Here is a 9712-nt window from a genome sequence, read left to right on the forward strand (position 1 = left end):
TACCATGTGTCTTAATGCAGCTTATACCAATGTAGGAAAGTGATATACCTTGCTCTTTCTGTTTTCCACAACCGAATTAGGACTGTTTTAAAACGTCACGGACATCCCCAAGGACATTATAAATTAAAAAGTGCGATGACATGTGGCTAGCGTGGCGGATTAACGCCCGAACCCTCGAGGCCTGTGTCCCTGTAGTAAATACTTACTGCATAATACAATATAGGTTGATGATGAAATAATTTTGATATGATTATTATTTATCTGATTTTCTCAGAATAACTGTTTTTTTTTGTTTTTTATTCGATAACTGCGTGGTATTTGAGAAACAAACTTTAATTTTATTATCTGGAGTAGCTAGTACTTTCTCACCCAGTAACATCGGTGACTTTTTTGTAGAAATTTATGATTGTGCTACTCATATATGGTAGGCGTTAGGTTTAAAAACTGTTGTACGTAAGTCCTGTATCGAGTTTGAAGTAATCTCTGTTCCAAATTTAAATAATATATTATGCTTAATTTACAGAAGGATATCTAATTGGTGCTAATTGTGATTAAAACAAGGCCAATAAAAAAAGTTTCTTAGTTCTATAGAAGTTTAGCCGTTCAGACAATAATGGGGCTGGGAACTTAGTAACTAAAATTGATACTAGTTATCATTCCCAGACGTTAGTAAAACAAACAGATAAGTTCGTATTTAATGAGAAAATACAGCTAAAGTTGGATAATGTTTATGCAAAGACTGCTAACATAGTAGATATTTAAATAACAATATGGATCGGGCGAAATCAGTTCTGTATTATTTTTTTATTTCTATTTATAGATATTGTTAAAATTTAAATTACTCCTAGAGATGTACCCAAGCACCAACATAATTTAACAATTAGTTTATAACCATTTTGTAAAGCGCGATACATTTCTTTCTATTGCCCACTAATACATAAAAAATTATAGTCTAGATGGTTAAATAATGTGAGACCTTTTTTCTTTATGATTTAGTAAAGTCTTTGTCCCTTTAAACGGGACAAATGCATTTAAAATCTGTTACTAATTCACTTTTTAAGGGCCAGTATGAATTTTGCCAAATCGAGACTTGTGTTTTTCGCCTTTGTCTCAGTAAGCGGTATAACAGTTGTTATTACTAAATTTACATAATAAACAACTGGTTTAATTACCTTTAAAATGTTAAACCCAAATCGTATATAAATCGCTTTTAACTTGGAAAACTTTAATGTATAAATTGTACGAAAAATATCTATTCACGTTATTGCTTTCGCAATAAATCATTGGTTCTCTTAAAACTGAACGCCTGAAAACTCGGATATAATATTTCGTCTCGAGAAATGTCGGTTTAATATCGCGAATTTGCTTCAACTTTGAGCAGTTGGTGTAAAATTTCAAAGATATGGATTTAAGGGAATGATAGGTTTAAATTTATTGCCGGGGGATAAGATTTTTTATGATGAATCGCATTTAGAGCTATGCAACGTATTGTAACATCACAGAACAATCAAGATTATGTGAATGAATTTAACAAGACATTCCTGTTCCATTAAACTGTTTCACGTTATTTGAGTACTATCTAAGGGATATAAGTTTCAAGATGTAGCTCATATTCATCTAGGTACACCAATACTTTACGCCGCAGTAAAACATGATCAAAACAATAAAAATTTTACAGTCGAGTCCACTCGTTTCATATACCGGATTAATATCGCAGTTTAAGAAAAAACTAACAAAGCCACTTCGCTTTTATTACTCACGGAGAGTTTATTAAGTTTGCGAACGATTTTCAAAGTTTATTAAAGGATTTTAAAGTTTATTACGAAACTTTTACGTCTACTAACGTAATTGAATCATGTGTAGAATTCATTGATTTATGTAGATACTAGCCCGCCTGCGGCTTCGCTCGCATTGTCAAAGGAATTGTAAACAGTCACCGAGTTCTCCCCGTATATCCTTCTTAGGCTTAAAAATATCTCCATTCCAAATTTCATCCAAATCGGTTCTCTGTTTTAGGCGGGAAGAAGAGACAGATAAAAAGATAGAGTTACTTTCGCATATATTATATTAGACACGATTTATTTTTCACAAACGAATTGTCCATTTGTTCTGCATCTAAACACAACTAAGTTAATGTTTAACTATCACAAACAGATTCCGAATGACTTTAACTAATTAAAACTTTGCTATATTTGCCTGAACTGCATACAAAGTTAACATTACGCTAATTCCATTGAATTAAAAGACAAATAAATGGTTTGTATTGATTTGTAAATGAACATAGTTTGAAGGGTTAGAATTGCTTATTTGTGCCTCACTTTGGGTCGAACGGACCCTATAATATTAGATGCCATAAGCGTATTGGGAATTCCGAAAGTGTTTTCCTTATTGTTCATATCATATTATGTGGGTGTTTTTGATTGACTTTACATTCTATCCTATTCTATTTATAGCAATGTTATTTTATGTTTCTATTATTATTTTACAAGCAAAAAGCACGATACTTATGGGAGGCTCGGAATGTCCCTTCTTCTCCTCTTCACTCATCGCTTCACCCATTAGAAAGACTGCACCAATGACCACTGTAAGTGAGAGTGACTCTCTCACTTAAAAGTCAAATTATAGACAATTCGAATGATGCATTTCGAACTGGAGTTTGGGGCAGCTAAAAACAAACACAGATGATACAATATCCCGTATTAGCATGGTTTTATTCCTTTTATTAATTATTTATTAAAATTTCGCATGTCAACTATTCAATTGCTCTGTAACCGTCCCACGAATACATAGCTAAAATTGTATTGAGTCATCATTGGGAAATAAACGCATATCGGGTAAGGCTGGTGGTTTAATTTCTACAAAAAGGGACGTCGCTTTTATCAAATTTAACCCCAACACGCATTCATCGTTATTTATTAATTCAGGACAACTTAGAAAACAGACAATACATTATTAACTATGAAAAATATAAATACATATTATGTAGTTTTATTTACAAATTGCCACGGCTTGATATTGCTTAATAATGCGTAACATAGACATTTAGTTGTATATTTTAAATCACACATTCTAAATCAAACTATGTAAACCTCTGTACCAAGTGGGCGGTCAGTATATGTATGTATGGTATAGATATGGTATAGTCTGATTATGTTTATACAAGCTGGAGCCATATATTGTCTTTACACACATTATTAATTTGGTTATAAGTGCGGCATATTAGTAATAAAATCACAGGTCCACTCCTAACGCTTCTTAATATTTACTAAAAGAAAATAGATTGTATTTATGCGACTGAAACGAAACCGCAAAAGTCATTCATAACAGTCCGCTCATCGGCGAGTGGACGATTTATCATAAAAGTGACTGCATCGATTCAAACGGATTCTAAGAAGTTTTTATGAAAGGCTTCGTGTTGCTAGATAATGGTTTTCAAACGCTGGTTTTCCACTTGTAGTTCTTTTGATATCTACCACGGATTAAATGTGAATAAATACTATAATAGTTATAGTAACAGAACTTATGATAAATTTTAATTATGTGTTTAATTCTATAGGTTAGTCAACTTACGTGCATTCTTTACTGTAAATCTAATGACACGTTATGAAAGTATGATGATGTACTCATATGAGAGTGTAAAAGGTGCACCGAAAGATTTGGTGACAATGCATGTCTTTCAACATCAACTGATAACGTCGTTTACTCGATAACTGATAGCACACATATCCTGTTTTTTGCAATATTTGAAACTAGAGTGAACCAAAGGCGGGTCATGCGGTTAATTTATCTCCCAGATAAAATTCTTTAACTATTCGAGATAATTCTCTTAGTCCTACAACTATGATCATTACCCAAATGACTATAAAACGCAAAGGCGCGTATACATCAGCGTCTTAATTAAGATTTCTCGACGAAAACAGAGGGACGGAGAGATTCATTTGCTTAATTCCGCATTAATTTATTTGGCACGTTTTTTCTCCGAGTTGGACCGGGATGCGCAAAGTTTAGATTGCTTTCGTGATATTAATTGGCTGAGATTAAAGTGTTTGCTACAAGAACGGATGTTGGAGGATCATCCGGGTTCTAAAATGAGCGAGTTTATGAGTGTGAGGAAGTTTAAAGTTTATCGTTGTGTGCAGCTATGGTTGCATATTATGTACTTTGACATGTAGGTGGATTTGGTTCGCAGCCGAATCAGAGTGGTAGCAAAAATATTAGAAAAAAAAAGTTATGTCACAGCCAGTAATAGGTTATTATGTACGTACAGTTTTATTATGTTTCACTCTTTAGTATAATAAGAAAGGAATACATTACGGAAAATCGTATCATTCTTATAATTTTTCATATTAAGGTCGTCATGTTTAACGATCAGTCTTCTAGGTAAGTTCGCTTCATCTTATACAAGCAAGGTCAAGCGCTTCCCTATTATTCATAAATAAATGAAAAATAAAATGATAAAAGGATCAAGCAAAATAATCGCATTTCAACTCGAGCTATCGGAATAATATATGTATTTTGTTGCTGAGATTAAAATAAAACGTAATTATAATTTACTGCACTTTTAATAAAACATATAATTCAACTATATTTCCTGTTATAAAGTCAAGACATCAACAACAAATAATACTTGTTTAATTAAAAAGAAAATCAATGCAAATAAACCTTCCGATAAATTTCCTCTAATTGTAAATAATTGCGTTTCAAATCACTGATTCGATGTGAAAAGCATCGTATTTCGGCACATATTAGATGAGAAACTTCAGAAGGGTGCTGGTTTAACTACAGACAGTCCGCTTTGTAGGAAATTAGAAACCACATTGAGACAATTCGATTGGTACAGTTTTTATGTCATTTGAAATCAACAGTGAGCTGAATATTAGTTTGATCGTAATGAATCTGAGAATGTACTATGATTATACACGACTGTGCAGCATATTTGATGTAGACAGATGATAAGAAATCGCAGCCAGTCACAAAGACCATTAACAAAGTGAGGATAGTTGAGTTGAACATTTCAAGTGACGTTTTATAGGGTACGACATCTAAACAAGTTTTAACGGCAATATTTATTTTTACAAAAAAAAAAAAAAACCTAAATCGCCCTGAAATTGTTAGAACTAGACCAAATTTAAATATCAATTATTATACATACAGTCGAGTTGATTATTTCCTTTTATTTGAAGTTGTTTGATAAGTGACAATGGATAATTACTCATCCGAAAAAAATGCATTTGACTGTTAATTATAATTTACATAATGTGTCATGACAGAGAGATGTACCTTTTCTTACAAACATAAAATACTTCAGCACAATACAATATTTATTGTTCAATTCATTTAAGACTTGAGACTTTTAAACAACTGACTTTTAAGTTTTAGATGTCGAGAAAGTCGACGTCTGATTCTGAGAAATTGAAGTCTTGTTCAACAAAATTTGTCACCACATAAGATGCCTGTCTGTCAGAATGAGAATTGGAATCGTTTTATATCTATTTTATTATTTATTTCTTTGCAGTGATGACTAAATGTAGGGTTTGCAGATACAATAGTAACATCATCAGCCCATAATATTTGTTCCCACTATACAAACAGGTCCTTGCTATGACTTTGATGGGTAAGGCCGTATCAACTACGCTGGCCAAGGGTGGGTTGGCAGAAGTTGTCGTGAAACTTTTGATTCTTGGACATGCCGGTTTCGTCACGATGTTTACCTTCACAGTTACAATTAGTAATGATGTGGATAGCGTGCAGAGCAAATTCAAAAATTCAAAGATTTATTTCGATTTTCACCTGGTCGAAACTCCGACTCATCGATATGAGTCCGAGGTACTCGAGGTCCGAGTCTTCTTTATAACAATAATATAAACAGTAGGTACCAATAAAAGATACTTTCATTCAACTCGGACATAAATCTTTTAGTTTAATCGCATGGAATTTAATAATAAAAACATTCAAGTCGTGCACTCAGCACCCAATGAAAGAACCGGCGAGTGCCCCTCTGATACATTTTTCTTTTCAAAAATATTTGTATTCAATGCACACTCCATAACTTTAAGAGTTCGAAAGGGTAGCTAATTAAACACTGACAGCTTTTTCATTACGCGACGACTTATTGGATCCTCATGAAAGTGTTCTTTATTTTTTGAACTTCCAATAGCAGTTAAATCGTGGTAATTTTGTAGATAAGAAAGTATTGAGAATGAACGTCTTATGGCACTTAAATGTTATTGAATTTCTTTTGAAAGCGGAGTTTATGGGGCAAAGTTTCGCGTTATCAAGATAGTGGCCAGAATAAATACTGGAAGCAAATAAAATTTTAATTCATTTAAATATTTAAACGATGGCAAGCTGTTGATATGGTAGTCTTAGCACAGAATTGATTATTGTTGAAAAAATATCGTGGTGATTCTTTTTAAATTTCTAAATATGTCGTTTGCGTTAGAATAGTGGGAATTTTCAAAACAATTAAATACAATTAAATTTAAAAATTTTGATTTGATTTGATTTGATTTTTCTTTAATATGCATTCCTTAATGCGTTATTTTGTCTTGAGAACTTAAATATGTATAGAAAACACCCATAAATAGTAGGTTCTATTTGAGAATTTGCCATAAAAATGTAATGTAATGCAAAAGTAATATTAAAACAGAGCAATATCGAAATGTTAGGTACTGAAAACATTACAGAAGGACCATGAAATAATGTATGCATACTTTCAATGTGTCAACCAAACTCCCAAGCTCTGTAAACTTAACCTAATTCATATGCACGCCGGATCATACATTTGAGCAGTTATTGGCAGTTCAGAATTAGTTTCTCTTAGTTGCCATGAATCCATTTGTTTGCAAATCTGTTTGAACAACGTACAAACTGACTAATACATTGCTCCTTGTATAATCTACGTTTCAACCGAATATATTAATATTCGGCAGATTATATGACTACGTTATTTGCGTTCCGTTTTACGGTATCGCCTTTTACAGGATTAATCAATAGCATTTACGGATCCATAACATTTGCATTGAGGAAAGTTTGTTATTAAGGATAATATGAAACGGTGATATATTTACATATAATTAAAAATAATATATTATAATAGTTTAAAAGAACTAAAAAACACGCTTTTATCTTATTTTGCAAATTGAAAAATGGAATAATTTTATCAAATTAGTGTATTGTCATCGGTCCTCAATAAATCTACAAAGTTTGAACGAAATCTGGCCGTTTAAAGTGGGTCAAAATCGCGCCCAAAGAAGTCGGTTACAAACAAACATACAGGTGAAGCTAATAAAAAGCGTGTAAAAAGATGCACACACACGTCGTTTACTTACTATTGGCTCCACACAATCACGCACACAGATACACAATTCCAACACGTCCCATATCATATGATGTATCTGATCCCCAACATATATATGTATATTCTGGATTCTATGAAGTAAATATATATAATCTACCATCTATTATCACCACGGGTGCTGAACACTATAATTCTCAACATAAACACCAGTCACTAAATTGAACAAGTTAAAATGTAAGCCCCGTTCTATATAGAACTTGCGACGCCAAATTTTAATGACCACCAAGTTGTCGTTCTTTTCAGAAGTTTGTGACCACAACCCTAAGCCGCAGTGTCCGTAGTTATACTATTTCCGCAACTTTGAACCGTGACATCGAAAGTTTGTCGACGTGGCTCCAACTATAATATTCATGGAGCAACTTCATTATTTACTTTGCAATTTATCAGAGTATACAATTTTCTGTGGGTGGACGGTTAAAGAGATACGAGGTGACTGGAGCGTGTTTAGTTTGTATTTTAACTCTTTCTATTGTTTTTTAGCGGGCAATTGAGCTGGTGGGTTGCGTGATGGTAAGCGATCACCACCACCCAAAATAATTTACAAATACCTTGCCCACTTTGAAGGGGTAAAGGTACAGGGATTGGGAAGGGTGAGGAAAGCGATACGGACCTCCAGCTTCCCTTATTCAACGAACGAAACACATTATGCTACTATTTCGTGCCGATCTTGTGTACTGGTGAGTACCTGCACCGGTGCAAGCTGGCGTGATTCGAGCCGAGGCGTGCTTGACTCCCACACTCAAGAGAATATTGTTGTCCTTTTCTTCACTCATTAAATTTGACAGAAAATAATTTAAAAGATACAAACATACATTTAATGTGGACTTTTGCTTATGGATGCGATGCATTAATGTGTAAATTATGTATTATAACTATTTATATTCATTTTAATTGCATTGTGTAGCTTTGAAAACATATTAGGCAAATAAACAGACAAGCATACAGAATTGCATATAATATTCTTATTTCTCAATCATATAAAGCTGAAGAGTTTGTTTGTTTCAATGCTCTAATCGTCACAACTGCGGGATCGGTTTTAAAAATTTATCACATTGAAAACATATCACACGAATAAACAGACAAATATACAGACTTGCATATAATATACTTATTACTTAATAACTGCTGGATCGATTTCAACATATAAGCACCATTGAAAATCTTTTTTAAAATAATTTAATTATTTTGTGTGAACATAAAATATTGTTACAACAAAATATTCGTAAATAGTCGCATCATGACTTCACAGTCGAACAAAATCAATAACTCAAACGAATAATAAAACAGCAGACCTGCCTGCTCTAATTAAGAAGCGGCGGCTATTTCAGAACTCCCTGGAGCACTCCGAATTCCTGAAACCACAAGTTTCAGTGAGAATTAGTGAAACTCAGCCGACGCCTGGGTATCAGATTTATACTCTGGCAATAAGCCAGGCGCAACAAGTCCCCCAATTTACATAGTTTAATGCTAATGTAGATATTTATCAAGGGAATGATCGCACAGAAGTACGTGGTAATCGATTTAAGAGCGCTTGCATGTTAAGCGAAAATATTCCACGCTATTCCGGGGATATTTTCAGTACAGTGCATTTTATAGGTGCAACTAGCTGCACCCCGCGGTTTCACCCGCGTAAGTCCGTACCCCGTAGGAATATCGGGATAATAAGTTGCCTATTTGTTATTCCAGTTGTCCAGCTGTCTACATACCAAATTTCATTGCAATCGGTTCAGCAGTTTTTGTGTGAAAGAGCAACAAACACACACACATCCTTACAAACTTTCATCTGCATCTATAATATTAGTAAGATGAGAAAAAATAAGATTCTGATATGCATACTTTTGTATGAATGGTGAGCTTCTAGCTTATACCAAATCGTTTAAATGTAATTGCTTAGGTTTTATAAACACGCACGCTAAAACACTTGTAACACAACAACAACAACTTTAATCGGTAGTCAACTGCCGGCTGGATATGGTATTACACATATCTATTGAATTGAAATATGCTCCCCAAAATGTATGCTCCACTATATATATAAATATAGCTTTAAAAACTACTGAGCACGTTTAAATGATAGAAAAATTAAATTATCTCACGTAATCCTTTGGAATATATGTAAATTTTCGCGCTTCTAATCAGGATAAAATCAGGAAATTATTGTATTGTCGTCGATCCTTGATAAGTATAGAAAGTATTTATTTTAATAAGCAAATCATCGAATTTCGTTTCAGACGCAATTGTGTAGTAATTAGAAAGAAGAATCAAGAGCCGGAGGTAACAAAATATTTTCTTTTTGATTGTGTGTCTCAAATTACTTTGAGTTTTCTTGATTTAGTCAGCTATTTAAAACAC

Source organism: Zerene cesonia, unplaced genomic scaffold, assembly GCF_012273895.1.
Source record: "Zerene cesonia ecotype Mississippi unplaced genomic scaffold, Zerene_cesonia_1.1 Zces_u005, whole genome shotgun sequence".
Taxonomy (NCBI): Eukaryota; Metazoa; Arthropoda; class Insecta; order Lepidoptera; family Pieridae; genus Zerene; species Zerene cesonia.